Source organism: Cyprinus carpio, unplaced genomic scaffold, assembly GCF_018340385.1.
Source record: "Cyprinus carpio isolate SPL01 unplaced genomic scaffold, ASM1834038v1 S000006759, whole genome shotgun sequence".
Classification (NCBI taxonomy): Eukaryota; Metazoa; Chordata; class Actinopteri; order Cypriniformes; family Cyprinidae; genus Cyprinus; species Cyprinus carpio.
The window spans coordinates 1454258-1463393 of record NW_024879356.1 but is presented as its reverse complement, the minus strand read 5'-3'; the positions used below and the strand labels follow the sequence as shown (position 1 = coordinate 1463393).

At 35.8% G+C, this 9136-nt stretch overlaps 1 pseudogene; it reads left to right on the top strand.

Annotated features, from left to right (window-relative positions):
• The first annotated feature begins 1745 nt into the window (after positions 1-1745).
• The window catches only part of LOC122134604, a 30336-nt pseudogene continuing 22945 nt past the window's right edge, over positions 1746-9136 (top strand).

Here is a 9136-nt window from a genome sequence, read left to right as displayed (position 1 = left end):
TAATTTTTCACTGAAAACCTTGATATCTGCCCTAGCTCTCCTTGGCGGGTTCATGAGAGAAGCAGATATGTCTGATTTAAGAATGAATCATTCTGAGTCTGATCTTTCCAATGAAATGGTTGATTTACATTCATGCATTTGGCGAAGCTATTATTTAAAAGATTAGTCTAATTTACACAAAAATGTAAATTGTCATAATTAACTTAAACTGACTGGAATGCTGAGTCACTAACTAATTCAGTCCATTTTTATGTGTACCTATTGAATTTAGTTTGAAGCTTGAAAACTTCCACAATGACTGATTGCATGGAAAAGAGCAGCAAGTGCAGTTCTCTTTTGGTTTTGCAGGGAAGAAATTAAGTCAAGTGGGTTTGAAACAATGTGTGAATGAGTAAATAATGTCAGAATCTTTATTTTTGGGTGAGCTTTTCATTTAAGTGTTTCAATCAAGGATGCAATGCTTCAATACTACGTAGTATCACTACCCTTGATGTAGTCACTGGTTCCATTAAAGGTTTTAACGTCCATGGAAGCTTTCCATTGCTCAAGGCGTTCTTTATAGTGTAAAAAACGTTCTTTAGGTTTAGAACATGTTCTTCACACAGGAAAAAAAAATGTTTATTTTAGGAACTGACTGATAGTTTCTTTGGGGAACCAAAAATGGGTGGTCTATGGCATAATTTACTGTGAAACCCCTCTTCTGGAAGTTGAATATCCTCAACTAGTGTAAACCCATATTTGGTGCATCTTAGAAGGAGAAAGTCGGATTGTCTGTACATGCAGAACTCTCACTGTTGTGAATATTTGTGTTCCACCCCGGGGCAGACGATGGCCAGGTGTTCTTCAACATGCTGAAAAAGCTGGTTTTGAAGCTCTGTCATGTTCTTCTCTGTTGAGATGAGTGCAAGAGAAAACTGAGTTATATTTAAACAATGTTATTAGGCCTGTTGACTACTTTCATTTCCAATTAATAACATGGAATATTCTTTGAGGCAAGACACTAAAGGCAAAAATTTGTTTATTTTTTCATGCATTGGTCAATTTTAAGATTTTAAACTATTTGGCTTTTCATAGTGTGTTGTTTCAGACTAGTTTAAAAAAACATCCGATATCCCTTCTTAATGTTTATATATTTGCTTCTGTAGATTTCAATTACAAAACATATCTTTAAAGGCCAGATTTTTGAAAAAGACTTTTTTTCCACATGCACTGAAACAGAAATTTTACCAAATGTTATATTCTGAAGGTTTTTACAGAGAGGTTTGTTCACATATAATTTGCCTGATTTTATACAATTTATTCCTAAAAATGGTTTGAACATTTATTTTTCTCTCTTTCTCCTGGCTGTTGACACTGTTTTCTGATTTATGGAGTGATATGATTTATGGAGAATTTGATTTATGGAGAGAGATTAAAAATCCCCTCTGTAAAAACCTTTAATATGTCATCAAAATGTCTTGCCTTAAGTAGTCATAGCTTTTAGTTAGTTTGAATGGCTGTGATTAACGTGATGTCATTCCTCCACCACCTGCCCTAAGGTTTCCATCCGTTAGGTTTTTTTTTTTTTTTTTTTTGCTTTGCACCGACCCAACCCTACATCTGGCTGGAGTTCAGACACCACCACAAAGGCCACTGTGTGTCCGCTAGTATTTAGCACTGACGTAACACTACCTAAGGTCAAAGAAAGCTTTTTTAGTTAGTGCGGGTGAATGTTCCCTTAGAAACACACCAGAGATATTTATAACATGAGAAAGTCGCCAACGTCACAAAACTTTGGGGTCTCAGAATCTGTAAAGCGCATACATCAGCGCCAAGTTCCTGCGTGGCTGCTGGATGCTCAGCTGTCTAGAAGAAAGGAGTTAGTGGTGCCATCACAGGTGTGAGTGCCTTTACTGTGGGAGACCGTGGCATAACAGAGCCATAACATATCAATGAACAGTGACAGTCTTGACAATACTTGCACAAATGCTGATATACACACTGTGGGAGCTCTTCACCCTGGAATCATCCATATGACTTGTGTCCAGCTGCTGACGGTAATCTTACACCACCTTTGTCACTGATGAGTGAGCATATGTGAGGAACATTTAATTTCCTCTCTAATAAGGGTGCTGTATTGTCTTCTGCTTTTAATTACAAAATCTATACTTAGATCTAATTAGAGGCTTCTTCTGGTGTTTTGATTTGTCTTAGGGGCATGTGCGTGTCGAAACACTGAGTTAATGAAACTTTTTGCTGGCTGATATAATATTATTAGGTTTATGTTAGGTTGGCGTGTATTGGCTTGTTGGGTTCATCTAATCTTTTGTTGCAACAATATCAAGTATTCTTGTGCATTTTGAGTCTTGCTTGCTGTTATGTAATAGATTGGATTGCTGTTTGGATATATAAAAGAGTTTAATGAGTCTGGGGCTTGGATTAATATTGTCTTCTAAGAAATAAGCTTTAAAAGCTTAAATCAATTGATTTCTTTGCCATTATTGACACCAAAACTGAACTGCAAGAATAGTTGGTGTCTTTATCACTTTTGATCAATTTAATGCATCCTTGCATTAATAAAACTAATTTCCTGATATCTTTTTGAACTTTTTTTTTTAAAGTAATGTTCTGTTGTACATGTAAGCATATTCAATGGTCATCTCTAATTTTAGAATAAAAGCTGTACATTTTCCATACTTAAAGTACTAAATATTGAGAGTGTTTGGTCTTGTTCTTCCTGGGTCTGATTTGAGCATTCATTACACAAAATTCTCATATTTCTTTTACAGATGATGGCGTGTGGCCATTATGTCATTGGTCAAGAGAGTGGTGTCTTGTCCTCCAAGAACTACCCAGGAACTTACCCCAACAACTCCTGGTGTGAATGGCGGATCCACGTACCCATTGGCCACACTATTGTCCTTAAGTTTGGAGACCTGGACATGGAGAAGAAGGACTGTGAGTCGGACTATTTGAAGGTTCTGAAAGGATCATATGGGGCAGAAAACGGTGAGCTGATTTTATATCATGGTGCTTACATAATATGTTGTTATCTCAGCCATTATCTAGCGATTCCCTAGTGGTTACTACATCCTCCGTCTGGGTCAAACAATATGAAAACCAGATGTTTTCAGTGGTGAATAATGGTACAGCTTCTTGTGTTTTGAGATCTTCCTCTTGTGTCATCAGGGCTTTCTTGTTTGATTAATGGAAAGTGTGGTGGATTAAGTTGTTTTTGTCTGAGTGGTTTTCTTGATGCATTTCTCAACAAGAAGAACTTGTCTCTTGCTGACTATTAGACTTAAGGACATTCTAACAGCTGCATTTGAATTAAAAAGTGAAGTGTGGCACCAAAGGTAATGATTATTTTCAAACAGGTTTCCCATACCTCCTTTGGTTGTAAAAAACAGATAAAGCCCCACAAACTGAAACCGTTGGTCGAGCCAATGTTGCTGTTTTTGGGCTGAAATAAAATGCTGTAGGAAACACTGCTGTATTTAGAATTCTAATCTTAGTCTGGTTGTACTTGTGCAATCATATTATGATATAGTTGATCATGTGCTCTTTAGTCAGTTTAAACTCCTCTAGATCACATTACTGTGAGTAAACCTGAAAAAAGCACTGTAAATCAGAATGCTGTCATGAGTCGGCAGCAGTCACACATTGATAAGTTTACTGTAAAGCAGGAGGAAACCACAGAAAGCAGTGTGTCAGAGGAGGTTTCAGAGTTTATGGTGAAATGTTGACAAATCTTCCTGTTTCCTAAAGGATATTGTCACTTGTTATCAATCATTTCTGATATTTTTCTATTTTGAATGAGCTTGCCGTTTTTGCACTATATTGGGATTTTAAAAATTTGAATAGTGCACAGATTAAGTAGTATTCTGAGTGTGAATGCATTTCAGTTTAAAATGTAACAAGACTTTTAATGTCAGAAATTTGAAATATTCTAATTAAAGATTTTGCTGAATAAGGTCAATTTTTAAATGGTTGCTCCCTCAAAATACCTTGACTTGTGGATACGTGGTCAAACATGGTATGTTGTACAAATCTGTGCACTATTTTGATCCAATTAATGTGTGTTAGTTGATACCACAGCAGCTAAAATTTCATTGTTGATTATATAAGTGTCAAATTCGGCCAGAATGTACCTTTTAATTCAAAAAAAGAAAAAAAATATATTATTGGCAGTTCTTGTATTCATTCCATTTCCTCGTTTTGTTTGATCCAATCCAACATTCCAAGTTCCTTTAAAGTTTCAAAAATGTTAAAGTGCTTTACTTTTAAGCATTACTCTTCCTTCTGGTCATTTGCAAACCTTGGTAGATATGAGAAATTCATATAGAGCATTCCCGTTCTTTCCAAAATCCCAACAGAACTGCAGGTTTACACCTGAACCTCTGTGATGAATGTGCTCACCTACTGCTTTCTGAATGATGGATGGAAAGGAAAAGGATATTGCAGCTCTTCACGCGAGGTGAATGGGCTGTTCTGACTTATAAGGCTATCATCTTCCAACCCTAAACCTGAGGGCTTTTTCTTGGTCATCCTGGCCAGAAAAGATGGACTGCCCTTTGTGTGGGCCATTGCTGTGGATAGAACAAACAGCATCATGAGAAGAGACTTGGACATGATTCTTCCCACACTATGTCTGGTTCCTCCCCAGCCAACCCTTTAACCACAAACGCTGTGATGGTGTCAAGAGTCAAGCCTCAGCTACATCCACTGATCAAAGCATCCTGCAACTGGATGGCTGGAATTCCTCTCTGAGTGATTCTTAAACAGCAGTTGAGAGACGTTGGATGACTAAAGCTTTGTGTTGGTGCAGAGTTTGACAGTTGTGTCATTCACACGCCTTGGTGTGTCGACCCTTTGGTCCATTCAGTCATAATGTTTTATAGATTAAAGTGTGGTGATAATCATCAGAGCTTATCAGAATCTCATCAGTGTTCGGGGTGTTATCCTTTAGTTAGCAGACATGTCATAAACTTTCCAGAATCACACTATTTCTGCCTTTTTGGTTTCATAAATGACTTTTGACATAAACATTTTTTTATCATTCTTATACTTTTTTACTTTCATTGTGCACTTGGCAGGTGTTAATGTTGAACCCGGTTTTGTTTGATGTTAATTTTCATTCATTTTATTAATACCTCAATGTGAATCTAATTCCTTATCTAGAGTTACATTTTCATGAAGTTTAATAAATTTACTTGCATTTCATCTAGTTTACTGGGAGTACTGTGGTGGTCTGATGCCCAAGCGTACACCGAATCACACAGACTCCAGTGAACTGACCGTCCGCTTTCGCAGCAGCCAGCACATCTCTGGAAGAGGATTTCTGCTTTCATACTCCACTGAAAACCACAAAGGTATGCTTGCTTTATGAAAAGTGTGTATAATCTTCCAGTCTCTTGGCTGACCCTCATGTTAACTGCCGCGCAGTGGCCCCATGCTGTGGCTTGCCCCTTCCCTCATCTGGATGCTTACAGATCCTTTAGGGATGTTTTTTACGTGACTTGTTTGAACAAAGCAAAGCCATGTTAAAAGGATAGTTGATCCAAAAATGAGAATTGTCTTAATTTACTTACCCTCATGTAGTTCATGAAGGTATCTTGATAGTCTGTGGTCTTTGTTTGTGACTGTAGCTCATGTGAGCGTCATGTGAGCGAGTGAGGTTTATGTCTTAAGTATGTATATGTTTCCATCCTATACATGGAAGAGCAGGAAGTGGGTCCGTCATCCTATTGTGGTGCTCATGTCCTGTTGTTGTTGTTGAGTCGGGGACCTGTTTCCTTTGTGGAGACACTTCTCATTTACTCCATTTTTACCCTCATTGTGTGGCCTCCTCTGCTTTCCTCCTCAGAGCTGCTGACTTGCTTGGACAAAGGCAGTCATTTCCCAGCAGCAAAGTACAGGTGAGAGTATGTCTTTAGCATTTAGAAGCCTGGAAAAAGTTAAACTCGCAAGCTGACCAATAAAGCATTTTTTCAGTCTTATAAAAAAAAAGTGTATGAGTACTTTAATTTAAACATTAAAGTATACACTTTACTTGCATTAAATATGCTTTCTATGTATATAAAATACATTTTTTATTTTTATTTTATTTCAATCATACACCAAAATGGGATGTCTGATTTTTTATTATTATTATTATTATATAATTATTGTTAGTAATGATAATAATTATAATACTTTTTATGATTATAGATCAGATTATTATAAACTATTTTAGGTTTTTTTGTATAATTATACTATTTGGTTTGTATTATAATATTATACAAATAGCCTCTAGGTTAAAATAATATACCACTAATTAATATAACTCAATATTTTTCAGTCTCGATTAAAAAAATAATGAACATTTATTATTCTTACTATTATTATTATTATAATACAGTGTTTATATATATATATATATATATATATATATATATATATTATATATATATATATATATATATATATATATATATATATATATTTTATATGTACTGTATGTATATAAATGTACTTATTTATTTGCTTGCTTACTTGCTTATGCGAATGCACAAAATACAGTCCAGTAAAAAGTCTTTATAAATAAAAATAAGAAAAATCCAGGCGTAATTTTCAGTTATAAATGGAAGGGCTCTTGAGGCAAGGGAGGAATGTGAAACCTGTCATTTGACACACTCTTTAGATAAATAAAAGTAAAATTGCATTTAAATCATCACAATAGCTCGAATATACATGAATATATACATAAATATAGTGCATATATAATGTATATTGCCCAGACCTCTCTTCAGCTGTTCAGTTGAAATATATCCAAGCCACAAGACATTACATAATAAAAAAAGTAACTCTAGGTAATAGTCACAGTTTTCCAGACTATATCTCATGCCATCAGTGTTTATAATTTTAGTTTCTCGCTCAGCTTTATCTCTCAAGAGCCGTCGGCTATAATTAACTGATGCGCTGTAAGCAGATATTTCTCTTTGTTCTTGTCCTGTGTAGGAAGTACTGTCCGGCCGGATGTGCAGCGGTGACGGGAGATGTGTCTGGGGGACATTTCCCTGGGCTACAGACATGTGAGTGTGTCTCATTGTTTTTCCTCAGGTGTGGCTGGCATGCCGTGGCTTATTCCACGTCCTTGGGAGAATATTAGGCAAGCTGTGGGTTTGTTTACAAGGCCGACGTGCAGCCAAGCCGATGCTCAGCGGGGAGCTTCCCGAACAGGTTTGAGATGCAGCGGCTTGGCCAGGAAAAGCAGCTTCTCTAAGCAGATTTTCCCACAGGTGCTCAGGCCTCTAGGGCCTTCATAGGGAATGTTAAGCAGGCCAGCAGTCGGGGGTGGAATGCGCTAATGGCTCGTCCCATTGTCTGACAGCCATTTGTTGTGACAGGGCTTGTGTATGTGTATGTGGACGCCCTGAGGATACGCAGTGACAGATCATTTGTGCTGCCTCCATTGTTCTCCCTGGTCACTTAGTGGGCAGTGAACTCAGAATGAAAGGAGTTTATGTAATTGTGCATACCTCTCCAGCGAATCGGGGTCGGATCTTTGGGTTACGCGAGGGATTGGCCAAGCAGCAATGGATAGTTTGATGTGGAGAAAATCATGTGCTTGGGCTTTGAGTTATAACTCGAGAAGTCAAGGGCCTTTCTGAAGGCTTAGCATTGTGGTAAAATCTCTTCCTGTTTGTGAAAGCTAAGCTGGCCGAGCTTTATGTGTGTCATTTTGTGAGGGTAACGGAAAGGTTCTTTTCATTTGAATCAGATGTTTGTTGCATGAGTGTAGCTTAACCTCTTAAAAACCAAAAGTAGAGTATCCTTACTGATCACCATGAAAAGGAAAACTGTAGCGAAAATAATGTCTATTTCCATGAGTCCATAAGTGAAAATGCTTCTATTTTGCAGCTTTGTAATTTAATGTTTGTTTGTTTTTCAAGTTGTTATATTAGCAGCAGGATTTGAGAACAAAATTCCAAAGAGCATTTTGTGCATCAAGAAAGAAAATCTGACTTTTTAAGTTGTTTCCTTTTTACAGTTTACATTAATTTTAAAGTTTTTAAAAATCATGTGGAAAAAAAGGACAAATAATATAAATATAAAGTAGTGCTGTCCAATGAATAATCGCATCCAAACTAAAAGTTTTTGTTTAAATAATATATGTGTGTACTGTGTATATTTATTAAGTATATATAAATACACACACATGCATGAATATATTTAAGAAAAAAATGTTACTATGTTAATATATACATGGAAATATTTTCAAAATATATACTGTATGAGTGTGTATTTATATATACATAACAAACTATACACAGTATATATACATATATTATGTAAACGAAAACTTTTGTTTTGGATGCGATTAATCGTTTGACTGCATAAATACATTTTGTATTTATAGTAAGAGTTTGTAGTAATTAAACCATGTTTACTACTTTTACTTTTTTAAAAATAAATTATAACTTTTATTAAGCAAGAATACAATCATTTGATCAGAAGTTACAAATAATTTTTATGAAAACAAATCAAGTAAATGCTTTTATTTTAAACTTTCTATTAATCAAAGAATCTTAAAAATGTATTACAGTTTCCTCAAAAATTTTATGCAGCGCAATTGTTTGATACGGAGATATATTTATTGATCACCAAATCAGGACATAGAATGATTTCTGAAGGGTCATGTTACACTGAAGACTGGAGTATTGATGTTGAATTCAGTTATGACTTTATAGGAATAAATTGCATTTTATAAATATATTAGTAGAAAACAGTTATTTTAAATTATAATATGTAAGAACTATCGGTTAATTAATCATTATCGGCCAGTGTGGTCCAACCTAGCTATCGGTATTGGCAAAACCCACTATCGGCTGACCTCCAATATATATATATACATAAATTTAGGAAGTGAATAGAACAGAAATAGAATAAATATGTAACACAGAAAGAAAGAAACTGGAAAATCCACATTCTGGTTGTTGGAAAAATCCAGTGTGTCAGAGCGTGACTATCTCTCTGTATTGTATTTTACTAATGATACATTTCCACAGACTAAAGTGATGGTAGGAGGAATGCTTTCTGCTTTAAGTTGCCCTAACCCCCATCACGGATCACAGGTTTTCAAGAAAGACAACAGACACACGGCTCCAGGCTCAAA